This window comes from Pongo pygmaeus, chromosome 6 (assembly GCF_028885625.2).
Source record: "Pongo pygmaeus isolate AG05252 chromosome 6, NHGRI_mPonPyg2-v2.0_pri, whole genome shotgun sequence".
Taxonomy (NCBI): Eukaryota; Metazoa; Chordata; class Mammalia; order Primates; family Hominidae; genus Pongo; species Pongo pygmaeus.
The window spans coordinates 55,143,347-55,161,190 of record NC_072379.2 but is presented as its reverse complement, the minus strand read 5'-3'; the positions used below and the strand labels follow the sequence as shown (position 1 = coordinate 55,161,190).

Below are 17,844 nucleotides of genomic sequence, written 5' to 3'. Positions count from 1 at the left end.
TTTATATTCTGCACATCAAGGCCTTTATTTAGCCTGGAAAACATTCTCCCTGCTCAATGGTATTGTTTTGCCTCCTATGTGCTGGTATCTTCTTTAGGAATACTAATTTTTGTGCACATTGGTTTTGCTCTTTTTCTCCTCTATATTTTCTGTCTTCTTTCATCTTCATCTTTTCCTTTGGATTCAGAGAGAACATATGAAGAACACATGACTGAAATCTCAAGTCAGACTGAAATCCTGACTTCGTCATTCACCAGGTTTGTGATTGTGTGCCTCCTGTGCCTCAGTTTCCTTATGTATAAATGGGGATACTGTAGTTTCTATTTCATGAAACTGATGTGTGGGTAATACAAGTAAAGCCTTTAGAATAATGCTTTACAATTAATGAGTTACTGGTAAATAAATGTAAGCAATGAACATTAGTATCACTGATGCAATTTTTCAGAGTATCAGTTGTGGGCATTCTGCTTAAAATATGGGTTTAATTTTTACATTTGAATTAAATGTCACTGCAGTCCTCCCCATTCTTGCCCATTTTCATCTCAACCTGTTTTTTCCTCTCAGTCTATTCCCTTCTTATGACCATTTTATTTTGACCCATAACGGTTGCATCTTCTTGCACTCTTGTTGATACCCATTTCAGGAAAAAAAAGACTATTTCCGATTTGAGGCACATCTTTTTCAGTGAACATGGTCTTGCACCTGCTTTCCTATTTTCTTTGTACACAATCAGTTTTAAAGGCCCTTTGTTGAGTGTACTCTGTTTTCATTGCATAACTAGATCCGTTTCAACTCAGTGTCTGGCAGCAATCGAGGTGAGTGGGCTACGCTTCGTCCCTCCCTCTGTCTACCCTGTGGTGATCACATTGCAGTCTCAGGTCTCAGCTGGAAGGCAGGGTGCTGTACTTGGTTCTTATTCTATTTCCCTGTGTTTTCAGACTTTCACTTAATGTTTCTCTTTGCTACTTAGAGGTGTACCTCATTCATTTTCCTGGCTTGTTTACCTTTTTAAAAATAAAATATACGAATAATTCCTCTCACATCCTCTTCCTAAAGTTCTTCTTGTTTGTGCCTCTGGCTGAATACTTTGTGTGGAGGGACATTTCCTAGAATGCACTGGGCCACCATCACTTCTTCCTCAACTCCTTTTGCTATCTTACTGTTTTCTGGAATTTTCAGTCCCGTTATGAATGTGGGAAGACTGGGAGAGGGAAGAGGTCAGGGGTTATCCTCCAACTGCCTTGAAGAATACTGCAAGAAGTGCAGAGGATGATTGATGTCTCATCCTTTCACAGATGCAGGCCCTACATCTCCAGGGCAGGGAACAGATTGGTGGGGAGAGGCACAAGCATCTCTCGTCTTCCTCTTGACCCACGGTCTCTATTTCTTAAAGTCTCACTTACTGAAGCCTGGGTACATTCCCTTCAGCCACAGTCTACTTTCCATATAACTGAGGCTGATGTGCAGCCAGTACTTTCCACTATCCCTTTAGAGTTGTTCATGACTGTCTTGGTAGGTTCATGCAGGGTCCTGGATAATAAATATTTTGAATAGCTAGCCCTGGATAGCTAGATATGGTTACTTTTCAGGGTAAGCTTTCCTGCTGTTATGAGCTTTCATCTAAGCTCGACTTGGAGTTCAAGCTGGGTGCCAGTTTGCATTGGAAGTCTCTATGGGCTAGAATATAAAATCCATGGCATGGCTGCTGTTTCTGACTGCATTGAGTAATTTCATTTAATAATCATTTTGATTTTCCCTGTGTGTAAATCTTCCCTGAGAGGAGGTTAGGCTCATTGGGAGATGAATTCTTTCTCTCAAGTCATTAAGGTTCCAGTTAGTGCTTTGTGTCTATAATTAATTAAACTACACTCAAGTTCCCTAAAAATGAAATTGCCTATGTCCCTAGTGGAATTTGAGGTTCAAACTGAATATACTCAGGGATGAATATATCCAAACCTGGGTCTTTCTTGAGGATCATCTTATGTGATTTTTGCCTCCCAACCTGTCTTGGTGGATGTATCTTGTGGGAAGGGGTATGATAAAGTTGATATTTCATTTCTGTTTTTGTATTTTGCAGATTTTTTTTGCTAACCTAATGGTCTTATCTGGTAATATTGAGAAGAGGGTGATAGACAATAAAAAGGGAAGTATTCTTTATTTTAATTAAAATGCTAATATGAGGCACAATCATTGAGTGATTGCATTACAAAACAGCTACTTGTTCTGCCATAGTTAAGTGTGATTTGATGCGTCCATTATAAGCCTCTATTCTCAGGGGTTTATATCTTGGCCAAAATAGTCCCTCCAGGCTGAAACTTGGCAGACATCTCAGCCTAATTACAGTCGTTTTCCTTTTTGGTTTAAGAAAATGGAATTATTAGTGCTTGAACCCCAAACCCCCATATTTCAAAAGGATTATATTTATATTCACATAAATTGTGGGCTCTTGATCCTTCCAAATAAAATGACAACTTAGCAAGAACCAAAGATCCAGGGACCCCATGGAGAGAAAGTCATGCTTGCTCAAGCAACAGCAGCAAGGAGTCAAGGAAATCACTGAATTAATAATGAGGTTTGTGGGTATGGTGAGAAGGCCAGTTCTGTGGGTTTTGGTGCCTTGAGTAAATAGGTGAGGTGCATTCCCTGATCCCCAATCCCAAGGCCACAGCCATCATCACATTCTTCCATAAACTTTTTGCTGTTACCCTAGAATTCTCTCACCACTCATCCTCCGACATCTCTTTTTCTCATTCATTTTTACGCATCAACAGAGGTGGACAAAATCCAAGGGGGATGGAGATGATCAAAGAGGTCTTTGCTATAATAGAGAAATTCTGAATATGCATTCTTCCCTGTCTTATATGTTGTTCTCTTGGAGACCTCAGAGGAGGTCTCAGGGCCTTACTAGCCTCCCAAGAGCCATGAAAGTAATACGTTTGCTTCCCTAAATTATCAATTGAAACATAGATGACTATAAATAGCACTTACATTTTCATTATTATTTAGGTGTAGTAGGTGAGATTTGATGTAAAATTTTACATCTTACCTTTTATATCACCTGTTTGACTTTTTTTATTACTAGAAACATGTCACATATCCTTTCAAGTGAAATTACTGTAAACAGTAGATAGAATACTTCTTGCAACTTTTAGATGACTTCCCTGACAAAACCCACACTCTACAATTTGCAAAGTTTAGTAAAGAAACCAGTGAGGTTTATGCAGTTTACAGCTTGGTATTCCCTGGGCTCTTGCTTATAAATCTATCTAGATATAGGTCATGAATATGTAATATGCAGACTGATGCTGAATGTAGCACCGTAATATAAATAGACTACATGAGCTTTTCAAAAAAGCAACAGGAGTTGGAAAAAAAATCTACTCAATTTCCTACACAGTGCAGCCCATTAAGGAGACAGTAAAATCAAAATGTTGAAGTTACTAGAAGGAAATTTTGCTGAATCAGTTCCTTCCAAGAGTCTGGCATGAATGAGTCATATTGTACACAGGGAGAAGCAGCTCAGGCACACCCTTAGTTGTCATGGATTTCATTTACTTAGAAGGTTTGGTATTTGTGTGAGTGCAGTGAGCAAATAAGGTATGTCAATGGTACCTAAAAATGAAGCCTACAACAATTAAATTAGAAACTAAAAAGGTTTTGAATGGTAAAACTGAATACATTTTAATTGAACATAATTCTATTGAAGACTATTAAATTACCACCTTGGAACAAAAGCACAAACAATGTGATAATGAGCTATGGAACCAAAATTTAGAACAGACAAACTGAAAAAATTACAGGTACCCCAGTGTAGGAAATTTACAGTGCTGATGATATGAAAATATGAATTATTTATATCTTCTTTAAATGTAAAATGTAAATTTGCTTGGAATTAATTTCTGTTGGGAAATTACTGCTCAGTAAACAAAGATATCTCTTAGGGTAATATTTTTTCCTCCTAAATGTATTATTATTATTTTATTATTATTGTTGTATGGTGAACAAGAGAAAGTTTAAGGATATTCAAGGTTGAAAACTTCTGAGTTATAGTTACACTGGAAAATAAGTCTTTTATTTCTAGGCAACATGTAATGTAGACAGTTAAAGAGTTATTTTCTTCAAAGGACAGCCAAGCTAAGTGTGATGGGCTGCATTGTGACCCCCAAATCTGTAATGTCAAAAATGTTGAACCCTTAATTCCCAATATGACTATATTTGGAGATAGAATCTTTAGGAGATAATTAATATTAAATGAGATTATAAGAATGGGACCCTAATCTGATAGGATTATGTCTTATAAGACTTATATAAGAAGAGCAAGGGAGAGATATTTCTCTCTCTCTTTTTTTCTTCGTAAATGCAGAGGAAAGGCATATGAAGACAAAGCAAGAAGGTGGCCAACTGCAAGCCAGGAAGAGCGACTTCACCAGAAACCAAACTGACCAGCAAATTGATCTGGGACTTCCCAGCCTCCAGAACTGAGAGAAACAATTTCCGTTGTTTAAGCCACCCACACTATGGTCTTTTGTGATGGCAGCCTGAGCAGACTAAGACAGATTTTGGTACTGAGAAGTGGGTGCTACTGTTAACAAATATCTAAACACATGGAAGCAGCTTTGGAACTAGGTGATGGCCATAGGCTGGACAAGTTTTGAGGTTCATTCTAGAAAAAGCCATTGCTATGACGGGACTGTTGGTAGAAATATGGACTTTAAAGGTAATTCTGATGAAGGCTCAGAAAGAAAAGAGAACAGCTGTAGACAAAGCTTCCATCTTTTCAGAGAACACATGGATAATTATGACTAGAATGGTGGTAGAAATATAGACATTCCAATGAGGACTCAGACAGAAATGAGGAACAGGTTATTGGACTAGAGAAACTGGGATTCTTAGATAGTGGCAAAGAACTTGGCTGAATTTTATTTTAGTGTTTTGTGGCAGGTAGAACTTGTGAGTAGTATAATTGAATAGCTGGAGAGATTTCAAAGCATTTTTAAGCAAAATACTGGAGGTGTGGTTTGGATCCCTCTTACTACTTATAGCAAAATGCCAGGAGAGAGAGAGAGAGGAATCGAAGAATAAATTGTTAAACAAATAGGAACCAGAACTTGGAGATTTGGAAAATTCTCAGTCTATCCATATTGCAAAAAAAATGAGAAAGTTTGTTATGAAGATAACACTAAGAGTGTAACTGAAAACCAGTTGAGAAAGAGACCATGACTGCAAATCATGAACTGACAGCCATCTCAGCAGAAGCTAGGAACAGAGATGGGATTATACTTGCTGAGATGCTATCAGTTTGAACTAAAGGAGACAGAGAACATAAGACAAAATGAAGGAAGGCTGTTGGGCCTCTTGGATTCTACAGGACTGCACCATAGAGCTCTTTGTCTGTGAGGCTGTGCTATTCTTAAAGGAAAGAGAAGAATTACCCAAAGGTGATTCAGAGATTATTCGATGATCATTCATATGATAAGAAAGCAAAACAGCCTTATTGTTTATAGCAAGAAAGTGAGTGGTCTGGATGGAAGATGAAAACCAGCCACAAGATTCCTTTAAGCCAAAGCCTAATCCAGAGGAAGGCCCTAACTCTCTTCAGTTCTTCAATTCTGTGAAGGCTGAGAGAAGTTGAGGAAGCTGCAGAAGAAAAATTTGGAACTAGCATATATTGGTGCATAATGTTTAAGGAAAGAAGCCATGTCCCCAACATAAAAGTTCAAAGTGAAGCAGCAAGTGCTGATGTAGAAACTGTAGCAAGTTATCCAGATGATCTAGCTAAAATAATTGATAAACATGGCTCCAGTAAACAACGGATTTTAAATGTAGACAAAATATCCCCCTATTGGAAGAAGATGCCATCTAGGACTTTCACAGCCAGAGAAGAGAAATCAATGCTTGACTTCAAAGCTTCAAAGGACAGGATGATTTTCTTGTTAGGAGCTAGTGCAGCTGGGTGACTTTAAATTGAAGTCAGTGCTCATTTATAATTTCAAAAATCCTAGGGTCCTTACGAATTATGCTAAATCTACTTTGCCCTTGTTCTCTAAGTGGAACAAAGCCTGGATGAGAGTATATCTGTTTAGAACATGATTTACTTAGTATTTTAAGCCCACCATTGAGACATACTGTTAGAAAAAAAGATTTTTCAAAATATTACTTCTTATTGACAATGTACTTGGTCACCCAAGAGCTCTGATTGAGATGTACAAGGAGATTAATGTTTTCACGCCTAAAATCATGCAGCCCATGTCAAGGAGTAGTTTTGACTTTCAGATATCATCATCTAAAAAATAGATTTAAGGCTATCACTGCCATAGGTAGTGATTCTTCTGATGGATCTGGACAAAGTAAATTGAAGACCTTCTGGGAAAGATTCACCATTCTAGACACCATTAAGAACATTTGTGATTTATGGGAGGAAGTCAATAGATGAACATTAATGGGACTTTGGAAGAAGCTGATTCCAACCCTCATGGATGACTTTAAGGGGTTCAAGATGTCAGTGAAGGAAGTAATTACAGATGTGGTGGAAATAGCAAAAGAATTAGAATTAGAAATAAAGCCTGAAGATGTGACTAAATTGTGCAATCTCATGATAAAAATTGAATGTATGAGGAGTTGCTTCTTATGGATGAGCAGAGAAAGTGGTTTCTTGAGATAAAATCTACTTCTGATGAAGATGCTGTGAACATTGTTGAAATGACAACAAAGAATTTAGAATATTCTGTAAACTTAGTTGATAAAGCAGTGGCAGGGTTTCAGAGGATTTAATCCAAGTTTGGAAAAAGTTCTACTGTCGGTAAAATGCTATGAAACAGCATCACATGCTACAGAGAAATCTTTCATGGGAAGAAGAATAAATCAATGCAGCAAATTTAATTGTTGTCTTATATTTTTCAGAATTACCACAGCCACCCCAATCTTCAGTAATCAGTCAGTAGCCATCAACATGGAGGTAAGACCCTCCACCAGCAAAAAAATTTTGGCTTGCTGAAGACTGAGGTGATCATTAGCATTTTTTAGCAATAAGTGTTTTTAAATTAAGGCATGCATATTGTTTTTAGACATAATGTCATTGCACATTTATAGTATAGCGTAAATATAATTTTTATATGCACTGGGGAACAAAAAAAGTTGTGTGACTCACTTTATTGCATTATTCACTTTATTGCAGTGGTCTGGAATCAAAGCCTAAATATGTCTGAGGTATGCCTGCATATATTTTTTAATCATACCAACTCTAGTCTATAACTGAAGAGAGAAAGAAAATACATGATTTGTGATTATCCATTATGGACAGTCATACTTTTTTTTTTTTTTTTTTTTTTGGAACAGAGTCTTTCTCTGTTGCCCAGGCTGGAGTGCAATGGCATGATCTCAGCTCACTGCAACCTCCACCTCCCAGGCTCAAGCAATTCTCCTGCCTCAGCCTCCTGAGTAGCTGGGATTACAGGCATGTGCCACCAGGCCTGGCTAATTTTTTCATTTTTAGTAGAGTTGGGGGGTGGGTTTCACCATGTTGGCCAGGCTGGTCTCGAACTACTGACCTCAGGTGATCCACTTGCTACAACCTCCCAAAGTGCTGGGATGACAGGTGTGAGCCACTGCGCCTGGCCACTAATTTTTTAAGTTGTAAAATGGTTCCTACCAATGTGTTGCAGCTTTCATGCGCAATTAGACATGGTCTGCCATACAAAATGCTCACACTGGCTGAATATTTATGCGGTTAATTTTATGTTATTATACCAAAGTCTTGCATAAAATTAGCACTCAGTAAGTATTTATGTGAGGGATCAGGGGAAAGGAGGAGGGATGAGCAGAAGGAAAGGACAATCAGAGAGATACAGTTGAGGGAGATGAAGAAGGAGGGAAAGGAAGGAAGGAAGGAAGGCAGGTCACCTCATGATTCCCCTCAGCCAGCTGTCATTGTAAATGAATGAGCAGAAAATGGTATGATGTTATTGAAAGACATGCAAAGGTCTGTTTATTGGGTTCTAAATTCTCTGGTATTGGATTCTTATGTGTATCTCCTGGAGACTTTTCCCTTTTAAATACTCTAAGGCACCAGCAAAAGTTAATTGATTTGATTTATCCCTTTAGTCTTATTGTTGTCTAGAAAAGAGTAAATTTCTGAGAAACACGATCCAGGAGAGGAAGCTTGTGATGGGGAAGGGGCTTAGGTGTTTTAGATGGAAGTGTGGCTGTGTTTCTTTCAGATAATCATGGAGCTGCCAGAGTCCTGGGTTCCTGCGTCCCTAAAGGAAGGATAGGGATGAATGTTTTCTATTTCCTGATTTTGCATTGTTTATGTGATTTTTAAAAATAACCCTTAATTCTCTGCCCTGACTTTTCAACATTCAGGAAAGAACATTGTGGTAAGAGCCAGAAGGTGTGTGATTAGGGTTGGGTCTACCCCAGGGCGGAGTCAGGGTTAGCTTTTGCCTAGAGTAGGCCAATTCTCTCCTTCCCTTGACTAATCCTCAGGTCCCAAGGATGCTCTCTCTTGAGCAGATGCAGAATAAACTGGACTCTCCAGTGGGGCCCTGTGCATGTCACCTTGACATGGGTGGAGCTGAAGGGGAAAGGAAGCCATGTGGGGTTAGCACAGGGTAGGGGAGAGATGAGGAGAATGGAGGTGAGGCTGTGGTCTTGGAAAGGAAGAGGTGTTCCTCCCTAAGAAAACCATCCTGGATACCCCTGCCTCCCAGCTCACCCTCCTCCACTTCCTCCTCTGACCTTCTTGCCTTGTCAGAATTATTTATACTCCAGGCTTTCTCCCTCTCCATGTTATTCTGCCCAGCAGTGTTCACAGCTGTTCCATGGCTTTTCTCCACAACACAGTCCCAGGGCATTGCCTCAAGATTGCCAGCTTAGGTCCCTGGTCACATGGCTCAGAACACTTGCCCATTTGCACTGAGTTGAGGAAGTGTAGGCAGCACAGTGTGGCAGTGAAGAGTATGACTCTCAAGCCAGCCAGCATGGGTTTGATTACCAGCTTTGTGACTTTGAGCAAGTTATTAACCTCTTAGTTTCCTCATCTTCCAAAATTAGGACATAATACTGTCTCTCTCACAGAGTTGTTCAATTATTTAAAAAAATTAATACATGTAAAACATCATAAGCATTTCATAAGTGTTTGCTTTTTTACTGTAAATAGTTCCTGGAAACCAAGTACCACATCTGGCTAATTTCTGTATGCTCAGCCCTATACAGAAATGCATCCTAAATACATTGTAACAGTTTTAATCAATTGTTAATTAATTGATTCCCAGCTTCTTAATGGACTCTGATGTCTGACAGTTATGGTTGTACAGGGTGAGGTAGTCAAGTCTGGCAGCATTGCGTGGATTCAAACACACAGTAAAGGAGTCCGGCAGCCTGAGTTCAAATGCTGGCCCTACCATTTTTCAGTTGTGATACCCTGGGAAAGTTTCTGAAACTCCCTGAGTTGAAATTTTCTCATTTTCTAAATGGAGAAAGTTTTGCTTTGAAGATTAAATGTGACAGAGCTATTATTATTCCCCTGTTGTGCTTTGCTGAGGATATGGAGTCCATGTCTGCGGGTATGGAACTAGGGCTGAAGATCAGTTTGCAGAAATTCTGGCTTCTGGAGTGGTGTCAGCAAAACTTAAACATAGGGCCGCTTGTTTTGTTCTGGTCTTGTCCTGACTACCATCTTCCTCTCTGCCTCCCTTTTCTTTGAAATCTAAGTAACACTTCTGGGTTCAGAGTTGTTTCTGCATGCAAGGCAATCAAAGGTGCTCATACAATTCCTAGATGTCCAAGCTGGACAGCACCTCAGCAACCACACACCCATCTGCACTTCACAGGTAAGGGAATGGAATCTGGAAAAGAAATGCAATTGGTTTGACCAAAATACATATTTAGCAGTAGCAGAACTCAGACAAACACTGGGTATTTCAGCTGTCTATCCATTGATCTTTGTTAAACCACGGCCTCCCTGAGTTGATGCCACAAGGCCTTTTTAACCCTTACCAAAATAACACAAAATGATGTATATAAATCATTAAAAGGTCCACCAAGCACAGAGAGGGTGGGAGAGAGGAGGGAAGGGACCTAAATGCATTAATTTCTTTAATTAACATAAATAGTAAGTTAGCTGTTCAGAGTATGTTTGCACTTTCTTGCAATTCATTACTTTACTCTATTCCAACTAAACAGAGGTCATGTTCTGAAATGGTTAAGAATAAAGATTCCAGGTCCCAGAGGCGGAATGCACTTCCAGCATGTACTAGCTGTGAGGCCTGCACATGTAACTTCTCTATGACTCCATTTCCTTACTTCACAGAATGAGAAGGAAAGACACACCTACCTCATAGTGTGGTTGAAGAGATTTAATATAACAAGACATCAAAAAACACAGCAGAATCTGCTACATGTTAAGTATTTACTGTATGTCAGTTGTTCTGGATGGATAAAATTGCCACATGGCTGCATTTCAAATGATGAAAATTCTTATTACTTCTTATTCTCTTGCAGTAAGAGATTGCTTCTGTCTGGAATGTTTCCTCTTCTTCCTATCAGAGTATAGGTGGGAGGGGTGGGAGGCATGCATAATGCAGGCCAGGTTCTGAAGGCCACAAGGCAAAAGGTATGATGCCTTCTTATGCTCACACTCCAGACACTGAGAGCCAAACGCGTCCTAAGTCCCAAGAGGAGATTACGCTGGGGCCTTGTCAGTTAGTGAAGGGTTTATTGGTCACTGGAGTCTAACCAGGCCTCTCTGAGTCTCCCTGTTGCCCGCCCCTGCTTGGGTCTGCAGCCTGGGCCTTGCCCAGCCCCTCTTCCCATGAGCAGCCCTTGTTACCTCCACACTTTCCTTCTCAGGGCTCCCCAAGCCCATCAACCCTTTTCTCATGCTGTGTCACTGCACCTAACTTTCCCTCTGCCTGGGACATTCTTATCGTTCCCCGCCTCCCACCTGACACCTGGCTTGACCTTTTTTTAGCAATGTGCAAGCTCTGATGCTAGGGTCTCTCTGAATCCAGAATGCTCCTGGGCTCCTCCAGCATTTTGTTTTGAATTGTTGTGCTACCCATAATATGTGCACTGTGTCTCTTCCTTGCCAAGAGTGGGCTCCTTCTGGGCAGAGACCCATCTTACTCATACCCTCAGCTTCTAACACATGGCCTGGCACATCATAAGTGCCCATGGAGACTGGTAGAGAAATTAGTGCCCCTACCCACACCTGACCACCATTCTTGCCAGTACAACTCTCGAGCTCTTTCCCTTCTGCATTTAGAGTCTGGAGCTCAATTAGGTTTCCAAATGTAAATTCTGTCTTTTAATTAAGAACTGTAGAAAAATATATATGTGAATGTGGATATATTTTCAATCTTGATGTTGGCATTTTTTCTACATTTGCTTGTTTTGGAGACTCTGGTTTCCCCTGGGATCATGCCTTTCTCCCCGTAAATGGACAGGAAAGTGAAGATGTGAATATTTTTATCTGACATTATTTTGGAGCATGGCTTTCCTGTTTGCTGTTGTTTCCTTTTCATGGTCCATTAGCAGCTTCCAAAGGCAATATCCTTTCACTGTCACACTGTGCCATGGGGGGCCATTTCAACAACTTCAGACTAGGGCATTAAGTGCAATTCTGGATGAGAGTCGGCACATAACCAAATAAAAATAATAAAAGGAAACCTTGTAGGAGCCATTTAGAATGCTGTCCCGTGCTGAATTCATTTGCGGCCTCTCAGAAACCTACCCATCACCAGTGATCAGCCCCGAGCCCGGGCATACCTTATTTAATTGTAAAGTATTTCATATCCTCAGAAACAGCCCTGCTCATTTGCTTTTCCTTTTTTGAAGATTGTCTTGGTGGAATGCTGAGATTCTAATCAGTGGGGGAAAAAGAAAATGCAGGTTTTTGTTTCAGCAAGAAAAAAAAAAGGTGCACTTCTTGTAGCTTTTCTCCTCGCCTTAAAATGAGCATTTAGGAGACCTTTTTGGAAATTCTTCTAAAATAGGTGCTTAGCACAGCAGAGAAGATGGTAGAAAAAGCAAGGTGAATTAAGTTCAAGCGCCTAACCCAGTATGAGCCACTGCTACCCTACCTCTGGTCTCCACTTGGATGGCAGTTTCAGAAATGAACTGGGGAAAAATAAGCGTAAGAATTTGTCTCCAAGCCAGTGTCCCTGATGGGCAGCCCAGTTGAGAGCAAGGTTCTTCCGAATGGAGAGAGTCCCCTGAGCCTGAATTCCAGGAAAGTCTCAGGTCTAATCAAGTCAGGGCAGGTTAGCCTACATCAGTTTGTCCCTGGCATCACAGCCACCTGGGGGAGCAAGGCTGTTAAAAGTATTCCTGGAGACCTTTTACCCAGAAATTCTGACTCAGTTGATCACGGATGGGCAATGAGAATCCACATTCTATTAGCTTTTCTACATCTCAGTGATGCAGGTGAATAAATACTAGTGGAATATTCAATAATCAACCAGCCAAGGAATGTTTGTTGAGTGTTTGTGCAAAATGCCATTCCTGAGACCTGAGATGGTCATATATTAGAGCTGCTCCTTCAGTTTAGCATAAGGATGGTCTGCGTTAGAAGACCAGGGATGGCCATTAAAAACACAGCCTTACGAGCCTGAATAATAAAAGAATAGGAGAACAGGAGCATTCAGATCATAGCTAACATTTATCACACACTTAGGTGGCCAGCACTATGCTATAAAATTTTCCTCTAGACTCCTTTAAATTAAGGACTGTTTTGTCTTGTTCATTGTTGTCACCTCAGCTCCTAGGACAGGACCTGGCACATAGTCACTGCTCAATAAATATTTGTTAAATAAATGTACAAATGCATTATTAGCTTATCCAATCTTCTGACAGCTCTCTGAGCTAAATATTAAATATTCCAGATACACTAAAATTCTGGGAGGGGGACCAGAGAATCTGTACTTTTATCAAGCACTTTGAGAGATTCTTAAGATTGACTAGATTTGGGAAGCAGAAAATCTGGACCAAATTCCCTAACGGGTATTTAAATCCCCTGAAAAACAGTCTAATTCAATGTTTCTTCAGCTTATCCTTGAATTTTCCAAAGATAAGATATCCTTGCATTTTCTGAAGATATTAGGGTAGTGCAAAACACAGCCCAGACCACAGTCTAATCATTTTAATTATTAAAGTGTTATTTTTTTTTGAGATGGAGTCTCACTCTGTTGCCCAGGCTAGAGTGCAGTAGCACGATCTCTGTTCACTGCAACCTCCACCTCCCGTGTTCAAGCAATTCTCCTATCTCAGCCTCCCGAGGAGCTAGGATTACAGGCGTGCGCCACCATGCTTGGCTAATTTTTGTATTTTTAGTAGAGACGGGGTTTCACCATGTTGGCCAGGCTGGTCTCGAACTCCTGATCTCAAGTGATCCACCCTCCTCAGCCTCCCAAAGTGCTAGGATTACAGGCGTAAGCCACCACACCCAGCTAAAATGTTATTTTTTATGGTCAAGTGAATCATAACTCTTCTTCATTTCTACCCATGGCTCTTATTTCTTCTCCAAGAAAAAGATCATGTCCATCACATTGAGTTATCCATTACTGTGCGTAATGGAGATTTAAGATTATACTATTTTCCATATATTCAAGGATCAAGCCAGAGGCAAAGAGAATGAGAGATCTATGGCCTGATCCCAGATGAGAGACCTAGGCTCCTGGACTCATTGGAAATAATACTGTGCCCTGAGCTTAGGTAGAACATGGACTCAAGTCTGATAACCTTAGATTTGAAACTTGACACTTTGACAACTAGCCATGTGACCTTGTGAAAGGCTTTCTCATCTTCAGTTTTCCCGTGTGTGAAGTGGAAATAATAAAATATCATAGCATCGTGAGTGTAAAACATAATAGCTGCCAATAACAAAACCAAAACCACATATAACAAAAAATTAATACGAGTATAAAAGTCACAGCTAACACTTATCACAGCCCTATTATGTGCCCAGTATGTTGCTAAACAACTGTCCTCTAAGCCCCTATAAGTTAAGGGACTGTTTTAATCGTTTTGTTCATTGTGGTATCCCCAGCACCTAGAGCAATGTATGACACATAGTAATGGCTCGATAAACATTTGATGAATAAATGAGTGAACCCATTATTAGCTTGTCTAATCTTCAAAATAGTTCTGAGATAAATGCTTTTGGTAATCCTATTTGACACAATGAGAAAACTGAGACTTGACAAGGTAAAGTTACTTGTTCAACCAGTAGGCAACGAAGCAGGGATTTAAACCCAGACACATTCCTGTGATCCCTACCAACTAGTTATTGTAGGCATATTACCATTTATTGACAATATTGGTAAATCTAACTTTATATTTGTATTTTTTTATAAATGTATTTTAATGCCTAATGCATTTTATATTTGTATTCTTACACATCATGACATCTGTTGCTGGAGAGGGGGTGCATTAATTTGGTCCTGATATGAGATCCCAATGCTGCCTTCACTTCCTGTGGACAAATGTGCATGTTCAGAAGCTGGGAACAGACAGGGCAGCAATCTTTTTGTCCAGCTTCTGGTTGCCTTGATGCCTGCTTTGTGAGACACCATGCTTTACCCAGAATCTTCAGCTGTCTTTTCCTCCCATTGAATAGTCACTAGGAAAAGCAAGAACTCTAAAACTGCTGGACTGAAAATGAAATATGCAATGGCTTCAGGCTATGTTTTCCCTTTGCTGGGAAGCACTGCTATAATTGTTTCTACAAAAAGAAACTACAACTGTGGCAAAAAAAAAAAAAAAAAGAAAAAGAAAATCAAACCCTCTGTTTGCTCGAACCTATCATAAACCATTGCTGGTAATTATAGAAGCTGATTGTGCGACAGTTTAGTTTAACTTAATTGGCAATTTTTTTTAAGCTGCAACACAATAAAAATAGTAAAGAACGAGTCAGGTTCTAGAGATGGAACATTTAGCTTTGGTGAAATGTCAAAGATCTGCACACACTGCCAAAGGTGTGGGAATGTAACTGAGCTGTCAGCTCTGTTATTTAAATCCTTGCTTCTTGTGTTTTAAATTCTGCTTCCTGAGTGCACAGTCTATTGTGGACTTGCATCCTATTGTGGCTAAGCAGCTCTTTAAGCAGTTGTGGAAAGAAATGGGCCCCCCAAACCAATTTAGAAATATGGCTCCTGTGTCTGGAAGAGATGGCTGTGCAAAACCAATAGCTGTGTCCCATTGCAATTTAAGTATAATCACTTCTTTTGGGGGTTCATTTTATTTGATTAAAGAAATTGATTAAAGCTTTACCTCCTTTTCCATTACTAGGAACACTCTCATTCCTGTTTCCTTTCCTTTGGTCCTTCTCTTTCATCATGATGATTGTCATCTCATCATCATCATCACCATCATCGTCATCATCATCATCATTCCATCTTAATAATAATGATAATAATAGCCAGCATTTATGATCACTTCCATAGGACAGATATTAGGTCAAGGACTTTCAACAGATTATCTCATTCAATCTTCACAACTATTTAAAAAGCTATCTATTAGAAAGTGGCAAGCCTAGATTCACACCCTGTCTGTTTGGGACCAGGGCATACACTTATATCCATGATATTTTCTATCATCTTACAGTTTTGTTTACAACTGGGCCTCCATCTCTGGGACAAAGCTTAGCTAAGTTTCATAGCCAAGGCAGAAAATAGAGCAAAACCTCAGGGCCACCATCTAGTGAGGCTTGGCATTGGTCTTCCTACCTGTAAAGCCAGTATCTAGTATGTCAGGAATGACACTTGGGGGCCTTTGTCCCTTCCAGGTGGCAGTCTTCCATGTGTAATAACCCTTAGCCACAGCTCCTCCTCTGGATGGGAGCTCTGGCCTCCTTTCCCTGCCCTACCTGCCAGGTCCCCCCTAGGCTTGGAGCTCTTCCCTGAACACCAGCCCACAATCCAGGGTCAGAGAGACCCCTCCCTACTCCTATCAGTCCCCTTCTCCCAGTGCTTGGATTCCCACTCCTTGTACCTAAGAGTGCATAGTGAAGGTAAGCTGCATATAGAGATGTTTTAGTAACTTCCTTTGAAATGAAAATCGCAATGATGGTGATTATGGTGATTTATTGAGTGCTGTTTGCCAGCACTATCCTAAGTGCTTTTGCATGTACTAGCTGCCCTCCCAATAACCCTAGGAGGTAGATCTATTGCTTTCACCAGTTTCCAGATGAGGAAGTGAGGAGCACAAAGGTTAAGAGACTTACCAGAGGTCACATAACTAGAAAGTATCAAAGCCAGATGTGCACCCAAAACTGGTAAGCTTAATCATGATGCTGTGTTGTGGTGTCAAAATAGTGTTAGCAATGGTTTGAGGAACCAAACATTCAAAATGCTTCAGACGAACACAACAACTTTTTCAGGTAAGTTGATTTGTGAAAAAGTACTTTGCTTTCAAACTTAGCATGTCACTTGGAAATGGCTGTAATTAATGTCAAATTTAGTTCCAGTCTCCTGGAACCTAAATACCATTGAGACTAACAGTATTTTCTACATTCTAATTACATTTTAGAATACACTTACATCACTTGATGTTCCAAAGCTTTCTAATGATTGAATTGCAATTAAGAGCCTATGCCATATTCTTACACATACTGTTTTCCTATCAAAGTATAAATGATCACAATACTACCTATATTTGTACGTGACTCATTAACATTCCACCATATTACTGACATTTATACATGCTATTGACATTGATGGTTCCAATACCAGCCAGTTAACAAGGAATGACAGGCTTATTACATGTTCAGCACTTGATGTATTTAATAATACATAGGTGAGTAAGAAAATTGCTGTGATAAGAAACATATACATTTATGACTGTGTATACATAGTATTTTTTCCTTGTAAAATGGTGGTTAGCAAATTTTAAAAAATTATTTCCTAGAGGTTAGCTGTGGGAGGTCATCAAAGGAAACCTGAGTTGGAAGAGGAAGGAACTAAAGTCAGAACAAGGGCTGGGTCTGTTTCCAAATAAACCGTGAATAAGAAGTAGCATCAAATAAGAAAAGGAAATGCAGCAGGTGGCTCAGCTGAAGAAAAGAGAAGTCTGCTCACATAAGGGTCTGGACTGAGGCTGGAGGGTCAGGGACTCAATCATAAAACTATCCTATATGGACGTGCTTTAGAAAAGATAAGTAGGAAAGTATAAATAGAGAAAAAAAGGTGGCAAATGCTCCAGGGCACAGAAGCTCCAGAAACCTCCACTTCATTGAGGAACTGCATCAATCTCTGGGGACAACATCAGGGGCTTCTTTTCCCTGATTCAAGGGACTGAGACAGAGAGAAGAACTGAGTGACAGGGGGCTGTGGCCAGAGAAGCTTAGTGCCTTCCATCCAGGCTTCCACTAGGAGAGACCTTCTTGAGCTTGTTACCAAACTCTGTGGGCCAGTCCAAAGCTTCCTTCAATTAAGATGCCAAAGTCCCTTTAGCTTCCAGGTGAGAAAAGATTAAGGTGAGAAGGATGACTAGAGGATGAGGGCCCCCAAAATGGATCTTGAAGCCTAGATATTGCTGGGTGAAACCAAATCCGTGGTCTGCTATCAGATTCTATGCTTCCATGTATTCTTATCTACCAAAAAAAGCTTTCTTCATATAGAATGGCAGCTTTCAAAATTGTTAGGCTAATGTGTATTCTTCTAGTTTGGGAGAATATTGAGATTTCTCATTTAACAAACTATAACCATCTGGGATTTTTCCTGGAGGAGATGTCACCTCTTGTGGGACAGAAAATGGAAGCAAGACTTGAGACAGTGCCTGGGACACTGGGGAGCAGAAGCTTCCATCGTGCTTGAGGTACAGTGTTTCTGGTTATGCAGGGAGGGATGG

The 17,844-nt window shown here is 40.1% G+C and overlaps 1 long non-coding RNA gene across 1 annotated transcript; it reads right to left on the bottom strand.

Moving 5' to 3' along the window:
• Window positions 1-9,120: 9,120 nt before the first annotated feature.
• Window positions 9,121-16,274, bottom strand: LOC134739825 (uncharacterized). The gene is made up of 4 exons (XR_010126856.1): window positions 16,220-16,274; window positions 11,767-11,860; window positions 10,334-10,538; window positions 9,121-9,845 (listed from the first exon to the last, which is right to left on the bottom strand). It is a non-coding gene; the product is annotated as an uncharacterized LOC134739825 (long non-coding RNA).
• Between the last annotated feature and the right edge of the window lie 1,570 nt (window positions 16,275-17,844).